At 38.0% G+C, this 27,947-nt stretch overlaps 1 pseudogene; it reads right to left on the reverse strand.

Moving 5' to 3' along the window:
• Positions 1-1,530: 1,530 nt before the first annotated feature.
• Positions 1,531-26,642, reverse strand: LOC122738758 (annotated as a pseudogene).
• Positions 26,643-27,947: the final 1,305 nt, after the last annotated feature.

Raw genomic sequence — 27,947 nt, forward strand, 5'->3', positions numbered from 1 at the left:
GAAATTTCCAAGGGGATTGTGATGGGATACAAGAATAGTATCATGCTCTTAAAACTATAAGGAACTAAGGGATCAATTGGGCCAGGCTTCTCCTTTAAATTGATACTTAAATAATTGTCCAGACATCACAAACATAACCCCATAAAATTATAGAAGTTAGAGCTGGAAGGGATGGCATAGGTTCTTTAGAATCTCTTCCAGCAGTGTCCTAGTAAATCTTTAACAATGGTCTCTCTGGAGGGGATGCAAGACACAATTTTAAGTTTAATTTGGATGATTTACATTTGTTTTCATTATTTTCTTAAGTCTAGAAATCAACAAAACAATAAATTAAGCCTTGATTTGTAGCATTTGCCCATTTGTAAAGTATAAATGTTCACAATGAAAATTTAATGTGGAACTGGTTTGAGCTGGATCAATTGCACCCCTGTATCCTTCCCCAGATCCCCATTTTTACAGCTCTGGCATGTGCCTAGAGGGCAGCTAGGTGGTATAGTGGTGAGAGTTCAGGGCCTGGAGTCAAGAAGACTCATCTTCATGTTTTCAAATCTGACCTCAGATATTTAGTCTTGGTCCTGTGACCAAGGGTAAGTCACTTTGTTTTGTCTCACTTCCTCCTCTATAAAATGCACTGGAGAAAGAAATGGCAAACCACTCCAGTATCTGTGCCAAGAAAACTGCAAATGGTGTCACAGAGAATTGGACATGACTGAAAAACGACTTAATGACAACAACACATGGTCAGAGAGGGAAGCGAGTTTTTCAGGACCAGCATATTAGTGTTAAAGGAAGATCTCAGGTGTCTTTTGCCTCTTGGGACAAGCTCACCTTTCAATTCAGCATGAACCTGAGGTGTTTAGCACATTGAGAGTGAACCAATGGTTATAAAACTGCTTTGTTATTCATAGAAAAAAACAGTAATGGTTGATATTTCTATAGTGCTCTCTGATTTACAAATGTCTTTCTTCATAAGGTAGTTGGTGCCAAGGTTAGTAACCCCATCTTTCAGAGAAACAAACTGAGGTTTAGAGAAGATTTGTAATGTGCCCAGGATCCTAAAGCTAGAAAGCTGGAGAGATAAACTCCCATTCAGGACTTTTGACTCCCAAACCAACACACTTTGCATTTCATCATATTGTTTTTCTAATAGAGAAGTTTTACCAGATGAGCTCTCTCCTTATCTTGGGTTTTATTTCCCTATTGGTCATTTTTATTTTGTGATTTCCAGTCTAAAGTTTATTCTTCTTAGTGGAGAAAACAGAACCAGAATAGAATATTTCTTCCTTCTCTCATCTGTTGTCATTATGACATCAGCCTGGAGCAGCAGTCTGATTCCTTGTTAGATTCTTCTATGCTCTCCAATTTAGTTTAAAAAAAATATATAAAATTTTTTTTATTAAACTTACCATTCCTTGCCTTTCTCAACGCATTTTGAGCTTTTGACCTTGACACTGTATTTTCTTTTCTTTTTTTTCCCTAAAGGCAGAAATTAAGGTCTTTATTACAAAATCTGAGTTATGGTCGACCCTTTTATTGGGTGCCAATGGTCACTTGCCATACCCATGCTAGGTTGTCTGTGTATCCAGCAAATAGAGTGTGATCATCAGCAGACCAGGCTAAGGAAGTGCAAAAGGGAGATTCAGCCTTGCTGCTGGTGCTGATCACTTTTTGCTTAAGCTCATCCACAATGATTTGACCCCCTAGGTCCCAGATTTTAATGTTGGGCCCAGTGGCAGCACAGAGCTAGTAAAAGTTGGGGCTGAAGCAAAGGGCATTGATTATGTCACCATCCTCTAGAGTATAGAGGTGCTTACCCTCAGTGAGCTTCCTTGCCTCTAGAGGCACAGAGAAAGCCATCAGGAGAAACTGTAACTGTGTTTTGGTAGGCTGTGTAACCAATGTGGTTTGTCTTCTGTTTGCAGTTGGCCAAGTTCAAGACCTTGACCAGCTTGTCCCAGCCACAGGATTAAATAATGTGCTTGATGCTATTGGATGAAAAACAGACACAGGAGACTCATTCTGAGTGACTCTCATCCTGCACAGAGAAGATTTCTTTTCAAGTCACCATATTCTTGTGTTTATCTTCTGTATCCTTTCTTTTAGACCAGCTAGGTGTTGCAGTAGATAGAGCACTGATCTTGAAACTAGAAAGACTCATCTTCCTGAGTTCAGATTTGACCTCAGATACTTTCTCGCTGTGTGACTGACCCTGGGCAAGTCACTTAACCCTTGTTTGCCTCAGTTTCTCATCTGAAAAAGGATATGGAGAAGGCAATGGCAAACCACTCCTGTGTCTTTGCCAAGAAAACCTCAAAAGGGATCATAGAGAGTCCGACATAACTGAAAAACACCACCACCATGTTCTTTTATTATCTGTCTTTTACATTGAGTTGCTTCATAGCCAAGATGGCAGAGGAAAGACATTAAATGCACAGAGCTCCTGACACAATGACCCCCAAAACAACAATAAAACAAGCCCTGGAGTGGCAAAACCCATAAAAAGATGGGCTGAGATTATTTTCCAGAATAAAGGAGGCCATACTGGGCTGCTAGCAGAGTCCAACTCGTCAAAGCTAAGAACCACCACAGCACTCTGCTGGCTGGTAAACTAGTAAATGGCTTGAGATTATCTTCAGATCAGAGAACAGACCAGGTGAGAGAAAAACCTCCCCTCACTCAAATAAAAAAAAAACACCTGGGACCCTCTGAAGCTTGGGACAGTGTAGCTTGGAAATAGGGCCCCACTGTAAGAGGGAGTTTAAAGTCAAGTAAAAAATGGCAAGATGAGCAAGCAAAGAAAGTTGAGAACAATAGAAAGTTTCTTTGGCTACAAGGATGATTGAGGTGTACCTTCAGAAGAGGATAGCAACCTCAAGGCCCCTACATCCTAAGCTTCCAAGAAAAATATGAATTGGTCTCAGGCCATGGAAGTGCTCAAATGGGACTTTGAAGAGAAATAGGAGAGATAGAAGAAAGATTTAGAAAGGTAGAAGAAAGAATGGAAAAGAGAAATGAGAATAATATAGAAGAGTCATGAGATAAAAGTCAACAGCTAGAAAATCCAAATGGAAAAGGAGATACAAAAGCTCTCTGAAGAAAATTATTGCCTAAGAACTATGATTGAACAAATGGAAGCTAGTGACTTTATGAGAAACCAAGACACAGTAAAGGAAATGCAAATGAATAAAAAAATAGAGGGCAATATGAAATTTCTCCTTAGAAAAACAGCTGATCTGGACAATAGATCCAGGAGAGATAATTTGAAAATCATTGGACTACCTGAAAACCATGACCAAAATAAGAGTTTAGAAAGCATCTTCCAAGAAATTGTCAGGGAAATTTGCCCTGATATTCTAGTAGCAGAAGGTAAAATAGAAATTGAAAGAATCCACCAGTCACCTCTTGAAAGAGATCCCAAAAGGAAAACCTCTGGAGATATTATAGCCAAATTCTAGAGCTCCCAGGTCAAGGAGAAAAATATTTCAAACTGCTAGAAAAAAGGAATTAAAATACTGTGGAGCTACAATAAGGATAAAACAAGACCTAGCAGCATCTACATTAAAGGACTGGAGGGCATAGAATATGATACTGCAGAGGGCCAAGCAACTGGGACTACAGCCAAGAATCACATACCCAGCAAAACTGATTATAATCTCTCAGTGGAAAAAATGGGAATTCAATGAAAAAGAGGACTTTCAGGCATTTGGGATGAAAAAACCTTTAAGGTTCATTTAATGAACAGAAAATTTGAAGACCCTGTAGAAGCATAAAAAGGTAAACAGGAAAAAGAATTCATGAGGGATATTAAAAGATTAAACTATTTACATTCCTACATGGGAAAATAATACTTTGAACTCATAAGACATTTTTCAATAAGGGATACACAGAGGGCACAAGTCTGATCTGAATATGAAGGGATGATATCTGTAAAGCATTTTTTTTGTTTATCCTTGTTCTTTGACAGGGTGGGGTGTCATGTCTAGGACTAGATGTGGGATCGGGGCCTCCTGGGTCCAGGGCTGATGCTTTGTTCACTGTGCCACCTAGGTAACCCATGATGACATCTTTAAAATAGGGTTAAGGGTTGGGACTGGGGGAGGGGGAAGGAGAGAGGTGGACTGGGGAGAGGTAGTTTATGTAAGGGAAACAAGGAAAAAGCTCATGGAGGAGAGGGGAAGAGGGGGAAGGAATAGGAGATTGAGTGAACCTTACTATCATCGGAATTGGCTCAAAGAGGGAATAACATACATACTCAAGAGTGTATAGTAATGTATTTTTGCCCTGAGGGAAAATGGGAGGGGAAGGAGGGAAGGGCAGATTGGAGGAAAGAGCAATAAAAAGCAAAACATTTTTGAGGAAGATGAAGATGTTCTGCATAACTGCACATATTACATATTGAATTGTTTAATTTTATAGGGAGGGTTGAGGAGGGAGGTAAGAAATAAAATTTAGAACACAGAATTAGCTCAAAGACCTTAATCCCATCAGAGTGGGCTCAAGGAGGGAATAGCATACACACTCAATTGGGAGGAGTAATCTATTTAACCCTACAGGGAAGTAGGAAGGGAAGAGGATAAGGAAGGAAGGGTGAAAGAAGGAATGGCAGAATAGGGGAGGAGACAGTCAGAAGTAAAAGACTTTTGAGGAGGAATAGGGTAAAGTAAGTTAGAAAATAGAGTAAATATCAGGGGAAGGGAATAGGTTAGAGGGGAATAGTTATGATGATTGACTATAATGGCAAAATATATGGTACTTACTTTGCTGGGCTATTGTGAAGAAAATTCTTTGTCAAGTTTAAGGTACTATATAAAAGTTATAATGAACAGGATGCTATCAGAAAAGCCTGGAAAGACTTACATGAACTGAAGCAGAGTGAAATATACTGTATACAAAATAACAGCAATAGTGTAAGATTATCTCCTGGGAAGCATGAAATTATTTTCAGCAAGGCAATGATCCAATATAACCCGGAAGGACTTATGAAAATCGCAATCCTTCTACAGAGAAAGAACTGATGGTATCTGAAAACAGATTGAAACACATTTTTTTTCTTTGACAGTTTTTTAATTTGAAGTTTTGGTTTTTTAACTGTTTTCTCTCACAACCTAGCTAATGTAGGGATGTTTTCCATGACTACTCATGTGTAACTTACATTTAATTGCTTGAGTTCTTGGGGGTGGGGGTGGCGATGTGGGTTGGAATTTGGGGTTAAATTAGTAGTGAGTTGTCCCAAAAGAATTATAAGACTCAGTGACTCAGTTTCCCAGGTTTTATTGCAATACTGTGGGTGACCACAGGGAGAGAACCAGAATAGTGGAAAGGTATCTCTCCAATAAGGAAAGGAAAGACAGTTATATTTCTAATATGGATCAATTGATTATCAGTCTCATTACAATAATCTCCACCTTGGGGAGGTACAGGGGAGGGCCTGTCCTACTCATTATAATATTCTCCACCTAGGGGTGTTTCAGGGGAGGGCTTATTCTAATTTGGAGTTCCTGGGGTCCTAAGCCAACCCCCGAGGTGGGTACCTTTTTCAGTGGAGGTGTTTTTTGGGGGTTTACACATCATAAGGTGAATCTGAGGACAAATCTGGTCTTTTCTGCGCATGTCTCTTTCTGATTCCCATGGCTAGTTTCAAAATGTAATCATTTTTCATTAGAATTTCTATAGGTTGTCTTTTTCCTTTATTGTTATTTTAACCTGACCTGTTCTGGTCCATTATGGATGTTGATCACTATGGGTATGAGAACATAACATAAGTTATCCATTAACTGGGATCTGACTCCCTTTTAGAGCTAATATCTGTATTAGAGCTTGGGTCTTATATTTTTCTATTAACGCTTTTTTGCTTCCTACATCAATGGGAAGGGAGGTAGGAAGAGAAGTTTGAACACAAAGATTTTTAAAAATATGATGTCAAAATTTGTTTTTACATATATTTTGGAAAATAAAATTCTAAAGAGATAAAAAAATAAATTGAGTTGCTTAGTGAGTCCCCTATATATTTGCCTTCATTTCTTAGGCAACTACCTCTTTCCCCCTCCTTATCAAGATCTTTTATTTGTCTTTTGAGTTTTATTCTTAAGCATTTTCTACCCTCCAGACACTTATCCTTTAGAATTTTAGGCCATTTATTTTTTCTTCTAAATCCTTTTCAAATCCATCCTCCCAAATTTTTCTACATGTAAGAATATTATTTTGTTTTTATATTGCCTTCATTTCCGAATATATCATTCTTCTTACCCTATCCACAGAATCACCCCCTATAAAGAAGACCAGCCCACACATCAATTCATTATGAGAGTAGATATATTTATTCCATACCTATAATTCCTCATTTCTGCCAAAAGGTAAAGTGCCTTTTCATATCTTTTTTTTTAAAGAGCTGAGATTGGTCATCATAATTACACAACATTCAGTTTTGTTTTGTTCTTTCCATTTACACTATTTTAGTCATTGTATATATCATTTTCCATGCGTGCTTTCTTCATTTGGCATAATCTTTATATCTTGCTCTGCTTCTATTCAGTCTTCACATTCATAAATTTTTGCATTGTAGTCATATTCAATTATATTAATGAATTGTAGTTTGTTTAGGCATTCCCCATTTAATGGACATTCATCTTATTTCAGTTCTTTGCCACTACAAAAGTGCTCTTTTGAATATTTTGCTGTATCTATGATCTTTTTTTCTATCTTTGATCTCCTTGGGCTTTGTCCCTACCAGTAGGATCTCTCATCAAAGGCTATACACATTTTAGTCACTTGCTTAGCCTAATTCCAAATTGCTTTTTAGAATGAACAGATCAATTCTCAGCTCTAGCAACAGTCTATTAGCGTACCTATCTTCCAATAATGTCCATGCCCATCTTCAAATCATTTTAAACCACATTTTCCACTTTCCACAGTTGCTTTTTTCTTCTTAAGCCTTTATATTTAATTAAAAGCAATGATGAAAACAACACCTGTGCACTTAAAGTCTTCTGTTCTTGGCTATAACTGAATAATTCTTGGTAATGTTTTCTACATTTTTTCTTTTTTTTCTTTCTTCTTTTTTTTTAACATTTCTTCCAAGAGTATCATTTGTGCCCATGTTAATTATTTGCTAGAAGTCATCAGGCATCAGCTAGAAGGGTCAGTGGATAGAGAACCAAGACTGAGTTCAAATCTGGTCTTAGACACTTCCTAGCTTTGTGACTGACTGTGGACAAGTCACTTAATCCTGTTTGCCTCAGTTCCCTCACCTATAAAATGAGCTAGAGAGGGAAATGGCAAACCACTCCAAAATCTTTGCCAAGAAAACTCTAAATGGGGTCACAAAAAGTGGGACATGACTGAACAACAAGAAACAATAGAAGTCATCAGATTTGAACAAGTACTAGAATATTTTCCATTCTCTCTGTACTGTTAATGTCATTTTGACAAACTCCTGATTCAGTACCCCTCAGCAGGGAGTTATCAACGGGTCAAACTCTTTTCTTCCTCAGGCCCTTGCTGGTTAGCATATGACATCAGTTTTGGATTCTTATTAACATTAGTTTGACCACAAGGACCTACTCCTCCCTCAAAGGGTCTAGCTCTCCCGTCTATAGTATGAGTTTCATAGCTATTACATAGCTTCAAGTGTCCAGTGGTCCTGCTTTTCCCCATTTATGCTGCATATTTCTAACTTCCAACTTCCTGAGACAAGTCAAATTCCTGTGTGCATCCTCAGGTCCCTTTTCACTGTTTTTTTAAACTTCATTCTGGAAAGTGGAGAGATACTCTTCTAGTCCTTTTACATTCTATTGTAAAACTAAGACCAATCTAATTTTTTTTTCAGATTTAGTATTTATTTGTCAATGGCAGAAAGATAAAATATTATTCTTTGCTAGTCACTTCAAAATCTTCTCGGCTCTTCATTACTTTCACCAAAGTGGGACAATCAGACATTTGGCATAGGGGTCTGAAATTTAGAAAGTGATGACAACATCTGTACTCCTTAGTAGGTAGAAACAACTGAACAAGACAGTAAGTAAAAAAAAAATGGATAATGATGGCTGCACCTCAAGTGGAATCTTTCTTGGCTAAAGGCTACTTTTTTTTAACCTTCTACTCCTTTCTGACAATGATGTCCTATGCCTTGGTTTCGTACCATGTTAAGGCCTTACATCTTGAGCCCTGAGGTCTCTCTCCAAATCACAATTCCACCTCAAATGAATTTGTATTTGCCCTGAGTACATTTTGTGGTGCTTGCCACCTCCTCCTTCCCAAACCTCTTACCACTATAATTCCAAACTTTAAAATTATTAGTTACAATTCTTCCTGGAAATAAGATTATTACCCAACTGTCCATTATTGAAATTAACTCTTAAGTTTCCTGTGAATTGAATTAACATTTATTAAATGCATGAGGGGCATAAGTGTATGGTGAAAAGAGCTCTAGATTTAGAGCATCTTAACCTGGATTTTGGTAACTTATTTAAAAATATTTCAATTATTATATTTATATAATTATTTTCCCTTGTAGACCAATGCATTTTATATTATATATTTAAAACATTAATCTGAAAAGGGGTTCATAGGTTTAGCCAGATGGCCAAAGAGTTCTAAGACAGAAAAAATTAGTTAAGAACCACTGACTTGGAGGCAGTAGACCTGGGGTGGGGTCTAGGCTCTTATTTTTAAGAGCTTAGTGACCCTGGGTGAGTTACTTCAATCCTCTAACCTGTTCTTCTCACCTGTAGAATGTAGACAATTAGATTTGGGATTCCTAACTCCTAGGGTGGTTGTGAAGAAACATTTCCTAAGTCTTAAAGGGCTATAGAAGTGTGAACTATTGCCATTATTATTCCATGAGGTTCTTGAGCAATTTGCCCATTGTAATTCCCCTTCTCTCTTATCCTGTTATTTTATAGCACATGGATTACAATAAGGGTATTTTCAATCCTGACATGCCATATGAAGGATGCATGCTTTCTTTGATAACTTGAGGGTTCTAAGCAGATACTATAGCAAAATTCCAAGGATGTGAGCTTGGCTTATGTAATATAGTCATGAAATGTCTTTGAAGCTGATCAAGAAGGGTGGGGAAGAGAATGTACCAATCATGAAATTGCAATATCTCTAGCCATCACTAGTCAAGACATGAAGCTGACTTCAATCTATTTGTTTCCTATATATCCTTCCATTTCTGTAACTCTATTCATGGAATTGCAGGAGAAGAACACTTATTTGGAAAAATGAACATCTCCCTCAAGGAAGCTCATGCTAAATTTAGAAGAGAGATGGGAGACTTATTTTCAATTCAGTTCAATAAACATTTACTAAATGCCTACTGGGTTCAATCCACTATTAGAGGCTGGTGTTTCCAAATGGAAAACAACAAAGCCCCTGCCCTCAAGGAACTTACCATCTAATAAAGGGTATATGAATGTAACCCTCAACTCATAGTCTATTTGCATAAGATTCTCCTTATTGGTGAAGAGTAATTACAAGGAGTATTGTTCCCAAAGTACTTCTCTCTCTCTTCAGGGATCTTTGCCACGACAAGGAGTAGGGCTGTCCCTAAAAGCTGCAACATATCCTATGGCATAGCAGAATCTTGATGACTTTTCCTATCCTGATAAGTTCCCACCTAATAGCACATTAACTTTCTGGCTCATAGACATCTCTTCAAGTCTCTAAATTGCAGAGAAAATGCAATAGGCATTGGTGGAGGTAGTTTTCTCACCTGGGCATTTCCACTACCTATGCAATCATGGATTTAAACTCATAGATATAGATCCTTGGGGTTATGAACTAAACTTCTTCCAAGTTGGTAACAATAAATCAACCAATAAGTATTTACTATGCTCTAGTCACTGTGCTAAGTACTAGGGCCAGAAAGAAATACAAAAGACTTTGCCCATCCTCAAGGAGCTCACATTATAATGAGGGAGACAATAAACAAATATATAGACAAGCTATATACAAGACATATAGAAAATAATTAATGGGGGAAGGCACTAGAGTTAAGAGGGAGTGGGAAAGGATTCTTCTAGCAGATAACATTTTAGTTGGCATTTGAAAGAATCTAGGGAAGCCAGAAGGGAGAAATGAGAAGGGAAACATAAGAGATATAAGACAATACTTAGCTGTGATGGCGAGTTTTCTTGAGCTTGAGAGAGACATGGACATATTTGTAGGCAATAGGGAAGGAAACAGTAGAAAGAAGAGATTGAAGATAAGTCAGTGAGGTGGATGACAGAAGGGACAATCTATTGGAGGAGATAGGATACAATGGGATCCTATGTCCTAGTAAGAGGTAATGGGAGTTTGCCTTGGCGAGGAGGGCCATCTCTTTATGTGAGAGTGGAGTGAAGGAGGAGATTGTGATAGAAGGCATCAGTGCTATGAGATAAGGGTAAAATAAGAATATATTTTAATTGCACACCTTAAGGTACTTTATAAAGCAAGATACTAATATTTTATTTCTTATCTTTGTTATCTCTAGCACATGACAGTGATTTGCATATAGCATGTTCTTAGTATCTGTTGATTTAAATTGGTTAAATCCTACTTCTACTTTCTAGAACTATGCAAGATAAATTTAATTTTATTTCCACATAACAGCTTCTTCTCTATAACAGTATTAACATACTTAAAGACAACTATCAGGCTTCAATGAGTCTTCACTTATCCAAATTAAATATCCAATTACCTCAAATTTTCTGCACATAATATGTTTGTTGCCATCTCAATATTGTGCCTTGGTCTTCTTCTGAGTATACATGCAATTAAAAAAAAAGACTTCAGAAGTTTTTTGATTTCACTGATTTGGGTCCTCCCACCACTGATGCAGAGAACACCCCATCTGTCCTTTAATTGTCAATTTAATGAGTTTCTGTGGCCAAAGAATCCATTAGTAGTTGGCCAGCTTTCTAGGAATGAGCCTCTCTCCAATGAGCAACACTATTCCTTAGATGATGCTTAGTCTTCCTGAACACTAATACTTGAAACCTTTCCAATGTAGTAGGACCTTTGGCTCTGTCAAGGCTTAAGTTTTGCTGACATAGTGCAGGGTCACCCCTATGCTATCATGATGCATAGAAGAAAGACTTCAGTGGAGTGTATGTATGTTATGTGTAAATGACTTCCACATCTTGCTTTAGGCACAGTGATCACATCAACAGTATCACTCGTTTTGGAAAGGAATAGCAATTACCATGCTTGTGACAACCTAATCCAAAATTCCTTTCCTTGACCATCACTCCTCCATGTGTTTTATTTCCTCCATTAGAATATTAGCCCCCTAAGAACAGGGAAATGCTCACTTTCTTGTACTATTTGTATCCCTGGTGCTTAGCAGAGTGCCTAGCCCAGAGTAAGTGCTTGATAAATGGTGTTTTTTAAAAATTCTTTCTTTCATATTATTCCAAATGCACAAAATACTACCCAACAGGGTAGGACTTGGACCTTTGATTTCACTTGGAAAGAGAACTTCAGGGATGATGGCACACCCCACCAAAGTAGGTCAGCACCTTCTCTGCAACCTATGACCTTGAAAAGTTGCCTAGAGAGCACTGAAAAGTTGACTTGCTTAGGGTCATGCAGTCAGTATGCATCAGAGATGAGACTTGACTCCAAGTCTCCTTGGGCTCTGAAACTGGTTATCTATCTACTATGTCACACTGCCTTTCCTGCAAAACTTATTCCTATCAATGTGTGTGGGAAGTAATGACTCCTTCAGAAGAATCTTGGCTTGAATGTCTGCTTTCCCGAAAGTCCTCAAGAAGGAACTAGGAGACTTGGTGGACACATAATGTAGATTCAATTGCTTTTCTCAGATGAAGGTTCTGACTTTGGATAATAAGGAAGTAGGCAATAATAACAAAATCCCACATTTATAACAACCTTGTTAGATAGAAGATATAGGCATTAATTACTTTTACAATTCAGGAAAGTGAACCTCAGAGATGTTAATGGGTAAATTCCAGTTTGCACAACCACAATCAGAGTCTGGTCATTTCTGATAACAAGTCTATTGCTCCAAGCTGGCTCTCAAGATGGGAAGCCAGTGGCTGGTAACATTGATGGTTTAAAAGAACAAGAAAATGCTTTAAGATATGGAAACAAAGGGCTCTTGGCTAGTGGCAGAATGCTTCCCTTGAGGATTCAGAGGAACATATTTTCCTGGGGAGCTGCCAACCTGACCAAAAGGGCTTTAACTTTTGAACTGGAAGCAACAAGAACTGCAGGTGAAGCTACTTTGTCATTTTAGAATTTGCAAAAAGCTGATGAAGATAGTGAAGAGATTTTCAAAGAACACCTTGGTGTTTTCAATGAGGTTAGGTCACCTGACCAGGAACAGAGTGCATGTAGATATGATCATTGTTACCTTTGAGAAGATGTGGAGAATGGGCAAGATGTCAAAATAATGAAAAACTAGTAAACATTTGCTTGATAATCAAGAGGAAAATTGGCAGATTACAAAAATTGGAGACCTGCTAACTTAATAGCAACACATAGGCAAAAAGGATAAAAAATAAATTATTGAACAGATGGCTTTTGAGCACTTGGAATGAGAATATAGAGAGATATAGAATGGGCCTGAGAGGCCTTTATGAGGTCCAGCCAATCAGTTTATAGATGAGAGGACAGAGTGAGGGAGTCTAAATGACTTGCTCATGGTCATTCATGGAGTACACAAGAGACGTAGGATTTGCTTTTGCTCTGAATACAAAATCCCCTGTATACTTGGCTGTTTCCTAACCATAGAATATCAAAACTGAATGGAGCTTTAGAATTATAGAAAATGGAATGTTTATAGTTAGGTGACATCTTAGACCCTAACTAGTCCAATCAACTCATTTTGTATATAAGAGCATGAAGGCAAATCAGTTTTCCAAGATTATAGTGGAACCAAGTGGCAAAATCCAGATGACTACCTATATCTACTAATCTCTAAATTTTTTTTTTTGTCTTATGGGCACCATATCATGAAGGGGTTGGGATAGACAACTTCTGGAGTCTCCTTCAGTTCTGAAATCCTGTTTTTCTATGGTTCTAATGTTCTATATTATATTTTCATCAATGGTTTGGATGAAGGTAAGGAAGACATGCTTATCAAATTGGCTGATTCGTTAAAATTAGGAAGGAGAGCTAACAAGCTAGAAGAGAGAATTCTGTATTACATAATAATACCAAGATAATTTGGAACAAGGAGTCAAATATGATAAGATATTTTTTCTAAAAATAAATTTTATTGATATTTCTCCTTTTATTTTACCTACATTTCCCAATGAATCCCGTCTCTTTGTCCCTCCCATCACTTTTTAAAAATAAACATTTTTGTTTAAAGTTTTGGGTTCCAAATTCTCCCTTCCCTCCTCCCCCTTCCTCCTTCCTGAGATAGTAAGCAAGCAGATATAGGTTATACATGTGCAATTATGTAAAACATTTCCACACTAGTCATTTTGCATAAGAAGACTTCAATAAAAGAAAAAAAAATGAAAGAAAGTGAAAATTGCATGTTTCAGTCTGTAATCAATAAATATCAGTTATTTCTCAAGAGGTAGATAATATGCTTCATCACTAGTCCTTTGGGATTGTCTTAGATTATTATATTGCTGAGAATACCTAAATCATTCACAGTTCTTCATCAAGCAATATTGTTGTTATCATGTGCAACATTCTCCTGATTCTGTTCACTTACATCAGTTCATGTAAGTCTTTCCAGGTTTTTCTGAAATAATATGGCTTGTCATTTCTTATATAACATAACATGTTTAGCCATTCCCCATTGGATGGACATTCCTTCACCATGAAAAGAGCTGCTATAAATATTTTTGTACAAATAAGTAATTTTATCTTTTTTGGATGTCTTTGGGATATAAAACCTAGCAGTGGTATTGCTGGATCAAGGGGTATGCAGCTTTATAGTCTTTTGGGCATAGTTCCAAATTGCCCTCTAGAATGGTTGGATCACTTCACAACAACAATAGATTAACATCCCAGTTTTTCCACATCCCCTCAAATATCCATCATTTTCCTTTTTTATTATATTAGCCTCTCTGATAGGTGTGAGGTGGGACCTCAAGGTTATTTTAATTTGAATTTCTTTGATCAATAGTGACTTAGAGCATGTTTATATGACTCTATATAGCTCTTTGGTCCCAGAAGGCAGAAGTAAGGCCAATGAGTAGAAGCACATTTTAGCTCAATACAAAAAGGGACTCACTATCAATCACAGTTATCCAGTAGAAGAGGATGCTTCAGGATGCAGTGAATTCACCATCACAAGAAGTCTTCATGTGTAGGATACATTTCTCAGGGCTGCTGTGGAGGGATTTCATGTGCACATTCTTTAAGTTGAATGAAAACCATTAGGCTTTAGAATTAGCGAATGACCTTAAAGATCATCTATTCCAACTCCCTCATTTTACAGATGGGGAAATTGAGGCCCAAAGAGATTAAAGGATTGAATTCTTTTTCTCTCCTAACATCATAATACTTCAGTTTGTTTCAAATCTGTCACTTCCCTATAATTTTTTTGAACTGTTAAAGTCATATTGTTGAATATTTGCTTCTGAGTGTCTTTGAAGTTATTTTCTGTTTATTTTCAAATCCAAGTGCTTTAAAATGCTTAAATGTTCTGCCAAGGGAGGCTATGGAATCTCCTTTCTAAGAAGCTTTTAAGAAGAGGATAAGCAATTCTCTGGAATAGTTTAAATTTAGTCTATCTGAGAGTCTAGACTATTCATTCCAGGTGAACAAAATTTGTGAGTTTAACCTTAGCCTAAGGAAGTTGATCCAACAGAGGACAATCAGGCCATCCTACAAGTCAACCTTTGGTGCCTCCTAGAATCCTAGACTACAAGGGTACATGATCCTGACCCTATGTTTTAATCCTATTTCTATAGACTTAGGAATGTAGAATACTAGAATATGAGAAGGCGAAGAAAGCCAGCAATCACAAAATAGAGAATGTATTTCATGCAGGAAGTCATACCCCTATAATTTAAAGGCTAAACAGAGGCTCTCTTTTTAAAAATTTTCCTGAAGCTTTTTTTGGGAGGGTTTATTTAGGATTTTATTTTTCCCCAATTACATGTAAAAACAATTTTAACATCCATTAAAAAAATTTGTGTTCCTAATTTTGCTTCCTCCCTTCTCACCATCCCCCTTGTTTAAGAAGGCAAGCAATTCAATTTAAGTTATACTTGTATAGTCATGCAAAACATTTCCATATTAGGTTGTGAAAGAAAACAGACAAAAAAATTCATGAAAAACAGAATAAAAAATTATGCTTCAATCTGTATTCAGACATAATCAGTTCTTTCTTTGGGGATGGATAGTATTTTTCATCTTAAGTTCTTTAGAGTTGTCTTGGATCATTGTATTATTGAGAATAGCCAAGTCAATCACAGTTGATCATCTTACAATATCGCTGTTATTTTGTACACAGTACGTTTTACTTTGCATCGGCTCATATAAGTCTTTCCAGATTTTTTTTGAGAGCATTCTGCTCATGATCTCTTATAGCACAATAGTATTCCATCATAATCACATACCACAATTTGTTCAGCCATTCCCCAATTGATGGGCATCCCTCAATTTCAAATTCTGTGTCACAAGAAAATAGTTGCTATAAATAATTTTTGTACATATAGGTCCTTATTGTATTTTTTAAATCTCTTTTTGGATATGGACTAATAGTGGTATTGTTAGATCAAAGAGTATGCATGGTTTTATAACCTCTTCACCATAGCTCCAAATTGTTCTAAAGAATGGTTGAATCAGTTTGCAGGTCCATCAACAGTGCATTAATGTCTCATTTCCCCCATATCCCCTAAAACATTTGTCATTTTCCCTTGCCATCCTATTATCCAATCCAACAGGTATGAGGTAGTACTCCAGAATTGTTTTGACTTGCATCTTTCTAATCAGTAGTGAGTTAGAGCATTTTTATATAGCTACAGATAATTTTGATTATTTCATCTGAAAACTGTTCATACCTTTTGATCATTTATCCTCTCCCCTCCTACTATCCTGTAGGGTAATATAGATTTATATATCCAATTGAGTATGTATGTTATTGCCTCTTTGAGCCAATTCTGTTGAGAGTAAGATTCACTCACTCCCCTGCACCCCCCCCCAATCTTCCCTTCCACTGTATAAGTCTTTTCTTGCTTCTTTTATGTGAGATAATTTAACCCATTCTATCTCTCCCTTTCCATTTCTTCCAGTGTTTTCCTCTCTCATCCCCTTCATTTTATTTTATAAAGATATCATTCCTTCATATTCAACTCACACCTGTACCCTCTGTCTATATATCTCCATCCAACTGCCTGAATAATGAGAAAGTTCTTAAGAGTTACAAGTATTATCTTCCTATGTAAGAATGTAAATAGTTTAACAATTCAAAATCCCTTATGATTTCTTTTTCCTATTTATCTTTATATGCTTCTCTGGGTTCTTGTATTGGAAAGTCAAATTTTCTATTCAGCTTCAGTTTTTTCATCAAGAATGTCTAAAAGTCCTCTCTTTCATTGAATGCCCATTTTTCTTCCTTGAAGTATTACATTCAGTTTTGCTGGGTAGGTACTTCTTGGTTGTAATCCAAGTTCGTTTTGCCTTGTGGAATATCATATTCCAAGCCCTCTGATCCTTTAATTTATTATCATGGCTACACAATACTTGAATTGTTTCTTTCTGGCTGCTTGCAATATTTTCTCCTTGACCTGGAAGCTCAGGAAGTTGGCTATAATATTCCTGGGAGTTTTCATTTTGGGATCCCTTTCAGGAGGTGATCAGTGGATTATTTCAATTTTTATTTTACCTTCTGGTTCTAGAATATCAGGGCAATTTTCTTCAACAATTTCTTGGAAGGTGATGTATAGGTCTTTTTTTGGTCATGGCTGTCAGGTTGTCCAATAATTTTCAAATTATCTCTCCTGATATCTATTTTCCAGCTCAGTTGTTTTTCCAATGGGATATTTCACATTGCCTCCTATTTTTTCATTATTTTGGCTTTGTTTTACTGTTTCTTGATTTCTCAAAAAGTCATTAGCTTCCATTTATTCAATCCTAATTTTTAAGGAGTTATTTTCTTCAGTGAGCTTTTGTACCTCCTTTTCCATTTAACCAACTTGGCTTTTCAAGGCATCCTTTTTCTTATTGGATTTTTGTACCTCTTTTACCATTTAGCCTAGTCTGTCTTTAAGGTGTTATTTTCTTCAGTATTTGTCTTTCCTTTACTAAGCTGTTGATTTTTTTTTCATGATTTTTTTTCTTATATCACTCTCACTTCTCTTTCTATTTTTTTCCTCTACTTCTCTTACTTTATTTTCAAAGTCCTTTTTGAGCCCTTCTATGGTCTGAGACCAATTCATATTTTCCTCTGAAGCTTTGGATGTAGGAGCTTTGACTTTGTTATCTTCTTCTGAGGGTGTATTTTGATCTTCCTTGTCACCATAGAAACTTTCCACAGTTAGCATTTTTTTTTCTGTTTACTCATTTTCCTAGCCAATTTCTTGACTTTTAACTCTTTGTTAAAGTGGGGCAATGCTTCCAGGGTGGAGGGCGAACTGTCCCAAGCTTCAGGAGTTTTGTGCAGCTGTTTTCAGAGATACTTCTAGGGATTTATAAGTTTTCAGTTCTTCCAAGGTGGTGTGATTTAAGGAGAGGTGTGTTTACTACTCTCCTGGCTTGTGCTCTGGTTTGCAAGTGACCACAAGCTTGCTTTTCTTCCCTGGAACTGTGAGGAGCTTCCAGATCCACTGTGGCCACAAGCTCTGGTGTGCTAGTTCTCTTCCCTGCCCAGGGACTGCCACCTAGGATTGTGATCTGGATCCAAGTATGGGCAAAACAACAGAGGTCTGCCTCAGTTCTAGCAAAAATACCCCTATAATCTCCTTCTGGCTAATTGTTCAACCCTGTTACCCTCTGTGGAATGAGTTTCAGAAGCAGCTGCTCCTGCTGCTACTGATTCAGTGGCTCCTGGCCTGTTCCTGGTTTTCTGGGGCTGGGTCTGTGCTGGCACAGCCTGTTTTCGACTACTCTTCTCTCTCACCCAGGTGGGACAGACTTTTTCTGAAGACCTTCTAAGTTGTCTTTGTTTAGAAAATTATTTCACCCTGTATTTTTGTGAGTTCTGCTGCTGTTTGGAGGGGTCTTAGGGAGAGCTCAGGCCAGTCACTGACTTTCCTTTGCCATCTTGGCTCCACCCCCAAAAAAGAGTCTCTTTGAGGAAAAGTGTCTTGGTTCACATAGGTAGTAAGGGACAGAGTTGAAACTTGAATTCAAATCCTTATACTTAACTTCCAGGATTCTTTCCAATGTAAGAAATTGTCTTTTCTATTCTTATGTTTTTTGGCCAAGAGTTCTTTTAAAGCTCTTAGGACACTGGAATCTCTTGGTTTTCTGTTTGCCAAGACCTGTGAGATCTTTCCCCATTGTGAGGCCAGGCCAGGCCAGACCAGGTCTGCAGAATATTAATCTTTTGACAAGCAACATGGTGTAATGAAAAGATATCTAACTCTGCCACTTACTGTCCTTGGGGAAGTCTCTTAACTTCTTTGGGCCTCAGTTTTTTTCATCTGTAACACATCTGTAACTCAATGACTTCTAAGGTACTTTTCAGTTATAAATCTATGATCCTAATATCTATAGATAATGTATAAGAAAGAATGAATGCAGTCAGGAAAGAACAAAGAAAGGAAGGAAGTAAATTAAAGAATGAAGGGAAGGAAAGAGTGAAGGAAGGAAAGAACAAGTATTTATTAAGTTATCTACTCTGTATCAGCCATTGTGCTAAGTGTTTTACAAATATTATCTAATTTGCTCCTCACTACAACTCTGAGAGATAGGTACTATGATTATTCATCTTTTACAGTTGCTAAAACTGAAGTCCCCAAACTGAGATGAAGTGACTTGTCCACAATCACATAGCTAGTAAGTTTCTGAGGCTGTAATTTGAACTCAGTTCTTCTTGACTCTAGGTCCAGTGTGCTATTCAGTATGCCACTGAGCTGTCTTTGTATAGAAACTGATTCCCCACTTTGATTATGTGGCTGACATCAGGTCAACAAAGTACCACACTCCCTCCTCAGGACTGTTTGCAATGATAACTGGCTGATATTTGGAAAGACTCTTCTTAAACATTTTATGTTTATTCTAATCAGCAGCAGAACGTTAGTTCAACTATTCTTCATCTCCCTCCTGATTGGAGCTTCTTTGGAAGTGGTTTGTTTCCCAGGAAATGCTGATCCTCCCTGAATCTCTCCATTTTCACAATTGCCCTTGAGCAATGAGGGTGATACTGTTACCTCCAAAACTCTTGTCAAGCTTTCCCAGCCAGTCGGGATCTCTGAGCTGGCGTGGAGCCAAAGGCAAGTTGGACTGATCCAAAGGTTGTCAGTTTTTAATGAGCTGGATTTTCCCCAGTTTTACTGCATCCCTTTGGAATTTGCACTCCAAGCAGCTCACGGATATGGATTCCAATGATCTAGTACTCCTGCAGAGAACTTCTGCAGACAGTGAGTCAGGATAGCCCCAGAGAAGAAAAGATCCTTTTGTGGTGTTGGCACCTTGGTGGGTTACCTTTACCAGGTCCTTGTGGAGGATTAAATTGAAATTCCAAAACATGGTATTTCATGGAAAGCCATAAATGAATTCCTTACATGGTCCTTTAAACCTTTCAAAGCACTTTCAGAATTTATCATCTTGTTTGAGCCTTACAGTGGTACTCAGAGGGCAGTAGGCTGAAGTAGTTATACCCATTTCACAAGAGGAGAAACTGAGGCCCATAGACATGAAATGACTAGGTTCATTCAAGCATATATATATATATATATGTATGTATATATATATATATATGTACATGTATATATGTATATATATACACACATATTTGTCTATTTTGTCACGATCAACATCCCCATCCAGCATTTATCAAATGTCAATTTTGTGATAAGCATGATACTTAGGTCTTTTATGCAACCTTGGACAAGTCTCTGAGTCCTCTCTGAGCCTCAATTTCCTCATCTATAAAACAAAGGGGTTGAAATGGATGGTTTCTGTAGTTGTTCCAGCTCAAAATCTGTCATCCTATGATATGTCTAATAAGGGCTCTATGAATAAGAAGTTACATGCTGGGGGACCTCAGAGCAGGGAAGGTAGCTGTAGTTCAGAATAGTTTGGGGGGAGACTTTATAGAATGGGGGGGAGAGATAGTTAGGAACTGAGGTGGCCTTTCAATAATGGGGAACATTTAAATTGGTGGAAAGGTGCTTAACTATTCTTTGGAGGGAGACCAGTGAAGTAGAAACAACTGCATTTGGAGTCAAATCCCTGGATTTAAATTCCAGTTCTAACTACCCATATAAAGCTGGGCAAATCCCTTTATGCTTTGGAGCCTCTATTTTTCCTCTTTCTTTCTTTCTTTCTTTCTTTCTTTCTTTCTTTCTTTCTTTCTTTCTTTCTTTCTTTCTTTCTTTCTTTCTTTCTTCCTTCCTTCCTTCCTTCTTTCCTCCCTCCCTCCTTTCCTCCCTCCCTTCCTTCCTTCTTTCTTTTAAAATCTCTACAATTAATGGGACAGATTAGATGATCTCTACAATCCCTTCTTGCTCAGTGGATAAAACACCAGGCCTAGAGTCAGGAAGACTCATCTTCCTGAATTCAAATTTTACCTCAGACACAAGTCACTTAACCTTGTTTGCCTCAGTTTTCTCATCTGTAAAATGAGTTGGAAAAGGAAATGGCAAATCCCTCAAGTATTTCTGCCAAGAAAACCTAAAATGAGGTTATGAAGAATTAGACATGACTGAAAAATGGCTGAACAACAATAAAGTCACTTATCTCCATTTGCATGACTACCACCCTAGGTCAGGCAATTGCATAGACCACTCTAAGTGCTTGGCAAAGTGCTTAGCTCATAGTAAGTGTTTAATAAATGCTTTTTTCCACCATTCTAATAGTTTTCTTTTCTTTCTTTCTTTTTTTTTTTTTTTGGAGAGACAATTGGAGTTAAGTGACTTGCCCAGGGTCACACAGCTAATAAGTGTCAAGTATTTGAGGCCGTATTTGAACTCACATCCTCCTGAATCCAGGATCGGTGCTCTATCCACTGTGCCACCTAGCTGCCCTGTCTAATAGCTTTCTAACTGGTTATTCTGCTTCTTTTCTCAACTAGATTTTCCACTAAGCTGCCAACATCATATTCATTCATAAAGCACAAGTCTGACCCCATTCTTTCCCTGCTCAATATACTTCCTTGACTATCACCTCTGGAATGAAATACAAACTCCCAACTTCAGCGTTTAAGCCCCTTCATGATCTGTCTCTCACTCATCATTCCAGGTTTACTCTATATTATTCCCCTTCACTAACTCCATGGCTAGCTAAGCTTGTCTTCCTTTTCCTCACACATAGCATTGTAACTCCTGTCTCTGTGTCTTTTCCCAAGCTGTCCCCCATTCCTTGAATACACTCCTTCCTCACCTCTGCCTCTTAGCTATAGTTTCCTTCAAAATTTAGCTCAGATCACACCTCCTACATGAGGCCTTTTCTGACCCCCCCGCCCCAACTGCTAGTGCTTTCCTGGCAAGTTAATTTGCATTTATTTTGTACATACTTATGCAATGGCTACTCTGTTATGTGTACTTGCTGTCCCCTAAAAGACTGTAAACTCTTTGATGGTGTAGACTGATTTATTTGTGTCTTTCTAACCCTAGCACCTAGCACAGTGTCTGGCAAGTGGTAGGTCCTTAATATATTGTTGATTGAATGAGTGGCTCTAATTCAAAATCCTATTATTCAAATATCTCTTCTAGCTCTAATCTTCTGTGATTTTCAAGTCCCCTTAAACCCCAAAGCTCAAGAAATTTATTTTTTTAACTTGTGGGTTTGTGCTAGGACAGATGGAATTAGAATTAGGCTCTGGTCATCCTTGTAACATTTTACACAAATTGAGAGAACCTCAAAGTAACCACAAAAACAGATGGTACCCATACTGTTTCTAGCCTCAGCCTGACCTCCACAACCATCTCAGCCAGTTGGGTGGCCTTCTGCCTCTTTCCCCTCTCCTCCCCCCAGGGCTCCCAAGAAGAACTGTACTTTTTAGAATTAGGACAGCCTTTTGATAACCCATGGGACATATTCTATGTAGCCTAGCCAGAGGGCAGAAGTAGGATTAATGTTTGGAAGCAACAAGATAAATATCAGTTCAATCTAAGGAAGAATTGCCCAGTATTCAGAACAGTAGAACTCAGAAGGTGGTGAGCTCCTCGCATCACTTGAGGTTTTCAAAGAGGTCCTGAATTGGTAAAAGCAGGTTCCTGTATTGGATAAGAAGTTGTACTAGATGCTCTCTAGAGTACCTTTCAACTCCAAGATTCTTTTTTAAAAATAAACTATGATTTATTTATTTGAAAAAATAATTCAGAATTCCTTTTATCCCTCCCATTTCTCCCTCGCATAGTAAGACGACAAGTAATATGATATCAATTATACACGTTAAATCATGAAAAAAATATTTCCATGTTAGGCATGTTGCAAAAAAAGCATGAAAAACAAGGTGAAAAAAAAATATACTTTAATCTGCACTAAGAATTCATCAATTCTCTTTCTGGAGATAGAGAAGATTTTGCATCATGAGTCCTTTGAAACTGTCTTGGATCAGCAGCTCTTTGATTCTTAAATTCCTAGAGTTACTAAGCATACATGTGCTAGTGTCTGGATCTGAAGGAGAGGGACATGGTTTCAAATCCAGCTTACTACCTGTGTGACCTTGAGAAAGTAACAATTCAATTCAATAAGCACTTATTAAATGCCTGCCATGTAAAGGGCATTGTGACCTCTCTGGCCTCAGTTTCCATATTTATAAAATGAGGAAGTTGGAGTAGATGATTTCTAAGGTTCCTTCCAATTCTAAATCCTTCAATTTTTCTTCCAGAGTCTGTTTTTACTCACAATGCAGACTGTTGCCTGATATTTGTCAGAGGAGACAGACATATGAGCAAAGTTCAAGAACATGGAACACTGGACAGAGACAGACACCCAAACCATGATTCTGATCTATGCCAGATCCTGTTGAGATTCATTCCCTTGCTGAGTGGGTGCAAGAATAAACATAAAGGTCACCAAAAATGACCATTGGAATGGTTAAAAGAGGAAGAACTACAAGGGCTTCCTGCTGTCAGCTCCTGAGCCTCCTTCATTATCCATCATTCTAAGACCTTGAGGTTGGTTTTCTTTTTTGTTAATTTAAATTTTCTTCAAGAGAGCATATGGAAAAGTATAGGCGAGACTGGTGTTCTGAGATGATTATGAAATGCCTGAGGGGTTGCTATGGTAAATACAGAAACACAGTCTCCTTAAATGACAAAGGCTGAGTGGGTGTGAGCCCCACTCTTCCTAGAAGAGGGAAGTAATGGTTTCTCCTGTCCTTGCTCCTACCCTGGGGGAATCTGCTTGTTTAAACACATTCATTACCATGTGTTGGTAAGAACCTACTGAGTAACATGGGTTAGCTTTTTTTCATCAGACCCACAATATGGCATGTATTTTCACTTTTCATCTAATAAATGTTTTCTATCATATAGGCTTTGTAATGTTCTGGACAGCTTCCCTCTGAGCCTAATGAGCATTTGCGGGGGGAGGGAAGTTGTCAAGAAAGCCTCTTAAAGGATACAATTTCACATTTTACTTTAGGAGTATAGACAAAGTCATGGGGAGGTCTTAGTAGTAATAAAATGGGTCCCACTTCTAAAGAGCCTTACTGTATGCAAAGAAGGAATTTCCTTACAACAGCCCAGTGAGGAAGACAAGGAAGCAATTATTCCCCTCTGCTTTATATATGGAAAAACTGAAGTGCAGAATAAGGAAGACTAGATCCAAGGTTACATGTCTAATAAGGGCAAAGCTGGACTTGGAATTCAAATGTTTTCTCCCACTAGATTCCAGAGTTCTTTCCATGACACCATACTTTGCCAAAGGGAGTTATAAGGATAAGGTGAGATGGAGCAGAGACATGTGAATTAAGAAATAGAGAAGAATGGATGAAATGGGGTTGGGGAGGTAGATGTTTATTCTTAAGAGAATCACTTAGAGCAGCGAGGTGGGGAAGCAGATAAAGCACCAGCCCTGGATTCAGGAGGACCTGAATTCAAATCTGGTATCAGACACTTGACACTTGCTAGCTCTGTGACCCTGGGCAAGTCACTTAACCCTCATTGCCCCCTCTCCCCCCCAAAAAAAAGAAAAAAAAGAAGAGAGTCACTGATGTTCTTTAAAGAAGAGTAATATATAGGGAAGAGGATCATCTTTTCCCATAATTACGTCCACCTAAGGTTCAATTGATTTTTTGGAATACTGACAAGTTGAAGGCAAGGGGTTCCCAGACTTCTCAGTAATCCCTGAGATCTAAGAACAGTTTGAAAGCCAGTGCAGAAATCTGAGGCTTACCACACTATGGGAATACTTCAAAGTTGAATTTTTATGAGCAAAGTCCAACTTGTTAAATTTTATGGCCAAAGGAAACTTGTAACTTTGGTTAATAATTCTATGGGATGAGCATTGGTGTGCTGTGACACATACGAGCCAACACAGTGGCAATTTTGGAAATGTCAAAGCCTGAGTCTACCTTTTCAAATATTAGCACTTAGAAAGAAGGTATTAAAGGCAAAAACATCCAGATGGGAGAGTAGGTGTCATGAGCTTTCTGTGTGACCTTGGGGAAATTATTTCCTTTTTCTGAGTCTCAGCTTCCTCGTTCATAAAACTAGATTAGGGTATTCTCTAAGGCTTCTTCTCATTCTGACATTATAGATTCTGTGATTCTAAGGTTCCTTCCGGTTCTGGTGGGTCTTTGCCAATTCTAAGGCTTCTTCTATTTTTTACATAAAGTTGACTAAGTAGCACCGTGGATAGAGTACTGGAGCCGGAATTAGGAAGACCTGAGTTCAAATCTGGTCTAAGACAATTACTAGTTATGGCTCTGGGTGAGTCACTTATTCTCTTTCTGCATTAGTTTCCTTATCTGTAAAATGGGGACATGGAAATGGCAAACTGCACCAGTATCTTTGTCAAAAAATTAAAAAAAGACCCATGGACAAAGTGTATGGTATCACAGAATTGGACACAACTGAACAACAACAACAACAATGGGGATGATAATAGCACCTAGCTACGAGGATTATTGTCAGGATAAACAGATAGTATTTCTACAATGCTTTGTTAACCATTAAAGCACTATATAAATGCCATCTATTGTTATTATTACTATTACAACATCATATGTGGTCTCTACATTGGACATTTATTGGAAAGGCTTGTACAGGAAAAAACTGAGAAGAAAGAAACAAGGCAGGAGACATAATTATGGTATAATGCAGGGATTCTTCATCTGAGGCCCACAAGACTCCTAGGTATCCAGCATCCAGCATTAGCTATTAAATGGTCTGTGAACTTGGATTGGGAAATATATGTATTTCCCTAACCTTTGTTTTCCTTTAATCTTATGTGTTTTATTTAATGCATTTAAAATACTATTCTACTTTCCACCAGATTGCCAAAGGGGTTTATGTTACATGCAAAAAAAGTCTAAGAGTCCCTGGAATAGTGGAAAGAGGAAAGGATCTAGAGTCAGAGGACCTTAATTCAAGCGACAATTCTCCTGCTTATAATTTGTCTGACTTGGGTATGTCATTTTCCTTCTCAGAGGGCTCAGTTTCCTCATCTATGAAATGAGTTTGAAGTGATGTCTTCTAAGTCCCATCCAGTATTGATCCTATAACCCTTCGAGCCTGTGAGTAAGGGAACTTCAAGAGAATCAGAGAGATCTGCCAAAAAACCAAAAAGTTTCTGCCATATGCTGGGGGAAGGAAGCGTTTTCAGAAGGGTCAGTGAGGCAATAGCTGTAATCGGTGGAGGGTTACCGAGAAATGGTGCTGCCTTAGGCTGATTCTTTGTGGGAAGCCAGTTTTATTTAGTCAAAGCCTCACATTCCAAAATCACAGAATCTTAAGTCAGAAGGGACCCCAACAGCCAGTTCATCCAACCTAGCTGAAAAAAATCCTCTCTGATGCATATCCAACTAGTAGCCAGCCATCCAGCCTGCTCCAAAGAGGGAGAAACTGTTACTTCCTAAGACATCAGGAAGACATTATACACATGCATATATGTACACAAATATATATATATAGCTACACACACCTATACACATGCAATGCATTTATACATATGTGTACAACATATATGTGTATATGTATACACATATACATCGCACACGTGTGCAATCTCATACATACATGTGTGTGTACATGCCTTCACATATAAAAGAAGGCTGTATTACAGTATATATTGTGATGTATATATATATATATATATATACACACATATATAAACACACACATATCTGTACATTTGGCTCATTTACTTCTTGCTTTCATCTTTTTGGGGATGTAAGCCTAATAATGATAGTATCTTTAGGTCCAAAGTCAGAGAAAGTTTTCCCAATAGCTTGAGTTAGGGCTTAAATATCAACAAACTTGTGCCCATCCCTGGGAAATGTTCTGTTTATAAACTTCATAGAGTCACGGAGTGAAAAGGGACCATAGAAAATGTTTAGTCTAAACCATACCTGTGGAATGATTCTCTCTGCGGCTTGCCAGACACATGGTCATCTAGCTTTTGCTTACAAAGGGGGAAAAGGGAGGGGAAGCCACTACCTCTTGAGGTAGCTCATTCCATTTTGGAGCAATTGTGATTGTCAGGAAGTTCTTCCTTATGCTGAGCTGAGATCTGACTTTCTGCAAACTTCTGTCCATTGCTCTATGATAGACCTTCAGATACTTGAAGACAGATAAAATGCCAACATCATCCCTAACCCTGACATAAACCTTCCTTCTCCAGACTAAATGACCCGTGCTTGTTTAAAAGGCTCTTTGTAAGGGATGTCCTCCCCATCCTAGCTGCCTTCCTGTAGATAAACTCCTACTTTTCATGGTCCTAGCTTGGGGGTTGAGTACCTGGCTTCTCACCCTAAAAGGGTCTGTTAGAGTTGTAAGGAAACTTAGAATTCTTATAGTACAAGGCTCTCTTTTTTCAGAAAGCAAACTGAAGGCCAGAGATAGGAAGGGACACAGGGCACCTACAGGTGGTAGGTAGTGGTGTCGAGACTTGAACCTAGCCCCACATGCTATTTCCACTACCCCAGGCTAGGGGTCCTTTAATCTACTTGTACTTCTTCAATTCCCATCCCTCCTCTTCTTTCTAGCCACCTGTCTATATTAATAATGGCAACTGTCATTTAAATGGTGCTTTCATTTTTGCAAAGCACTTTATTCACCATGAGAGAAGGTATTGTTGTGTACCTTCTGAACTGATATGTCCATTTTAGAGATGAAGGAGCTCAGACCTTCCAGGGAGTTCAGTGACTTATTTGCCTGTGATAGGAGGTAGAATTCAAATACAGGCCTCTTGGCCCTAAATGCAAGCTGCTAACCACTAACACATTCTCCATGACCCAGGGAATTAAAATGTGACTAGTAAAATTATAAAATCATACATTGACTTTTCTGAGAATTCTTGGTCATCAACTTGGTCTTCTCTAAGACTCAAATTTCTACCACCTCTACCAAAGGATAGTAATAAGTTCAGTAATAATGAGTGTTCATTGATTGATTGACTATGGATGCTGGTTAAAGTAGTAAGGCATGTCTTGCTGGATCATAGCTGTACACATCAGTCACCAACCAGCTTTGAACTTGGGCTGGAAAGAATTGACAGCTCACTATCTTGGGCAGGGCAACTGAGGCTTTGTCTCCGGGTGCCAGAATTTAGAAGGTGCTAAAAATATCTGTATCCCCACAGCAGGAAGAAACCACTACACTTAACACATAATTAGCAAGAATAATTAGATAAAATAAGAAGTTGCCAAATGACCTACTTCCTTTTCTAGAAAGCCATACTGTTGGTGATCT

This window comes from Dromiciops gliroides, chromosome 2, assembly GCF_019393635.1.
Source record: "Dromiciops gliroides isolate mDroGli1 chromosome 2, mDroGli1.pri, whole genome shotgun sequence".
In the NCBI taxonomy this organism is placed as follows: Eukaryota; Metazoa; Chordata; class Mammalia; order Microbiotheria; family Microbiotheriidae; genus Dromiciops; species Dromiciops gliroides.